Below are 1,298 nucleotides of genomic sequence, written 5' to 3'. Positions count from 1 at the left end.
TGCCTGTTTTTTCTGACTATGAAATGCTAATAAAAAGCTTCTCAGGTGAGGTATAGTCCATGGACTGTATATTGAATTGACAGCTGTGTAGAGTTTTGAATAATGTGCAACTCAGAGCTGTGACTTAGAATGTCAGTGGTTTCCAGTAATTTATTCTATTTTCAATTTGTTTTTCCATGAGTCTCTAAGCTTTTAAAGAAATGAAGTTTTTCTCAGAAAAATAGTCAATGTTTTGTGAAGCACAAATGAACTCTGAATAGCATAAGCAAGGTATTATACTTAGTGGCATTTTCTTGAACCAATAATTTCTGACACATTTAGTTGGAACTAGAAACATGCATGGCAAGTCTTTTAAATAAATATAATTATAGCACAAATACTATATGAGATTACATTCCTTCCTTCCTTCCTTCCTTCCTTCCTTCCTTCCTTCCTTCCTTCCTTCCTTCCTTCCTTCCTTCCTTCCTTCCTTCCTTCCTTCCTTCCTTCCTTCCTTCCTTCCTTCCTTCCTTCCTTCCTTCCTTCCTTCCTTCCTTCCTTCCTTCCTTCCTTCCTTCTTTCTCTCATTTGCTTTGTTTCTTTTTTGTAGGGGGGCTACACCAAGTAGTGTTCAGAAGTTGATCCCAACTCTAAGCTCAAAAATTGTTCCTGTCAGGCTCAGGAGACTATATGGGATGTCAGGGCTCAAACCCAGGTCCATCCTGGGCTGGCAGCACACATGATAAATGCCCTACCACTGTGCTATCACTCAGGCACCTAAAACAAAATTTCTAAAATCAGAGAAGGATAATTTAAGTTTGCTAGATCTTTATCACCTGAGTGATCTGTATTATAAAACGATCTTAATCTTTCTTCTTCGTGTGACATCTTTTATGGTACTACGTTTCACTAGTGTCATGACCACAGTCATAGATTGGTTATGTCGTTGGCCTAATTTTTTTGTTTTTTTTTTTTTGTTTGTTTTTGGTTTTGGTTTTGGGGTCACACCTGGCAGCGGTCAGGGGTTATTCCTGTCTCTACACTCAGAAATCGCCCCTGGCAGGCACAGAGGACCATATGGGATGCCGGGATTTGAACCACCATCCTTCTGCATGAAAGGCAAACACCTTAACTCCATGCTATCTCTCCAGCCCCATGCTGTTGACCTAATTAAAAACCTTCTCTCTCTCTCTCTCTCTCTCTCTCTCTCTCTCTCTCTCTCTCTCTCTCTCTCTCTCTCTCTTTCTCTCTCTCTGCCACACCCATGCTTCATGGGTTACTTCTGACACTATGCTTGGGGGGTCATGTGGTACTGGGAA

The sequence above is a fragment of the Suncus etruscus genome, chromosome 2 (genome assembly GCF_024139225.1).
Source record: "Suncus etruscus isolate mSunEtr1 chromosome 2, mSunEtr1.pri.cur, whole genome shotgun sequence".
NCBI classification, from domain to species: Eukaryota; Metazoa; Chordata; class Mammalia; order Eulipotyphla; family Soricidae; genus Suncus; species Suncus etruscus.
Note: the sequence above shows the minus strand (reverse complement) of the source record.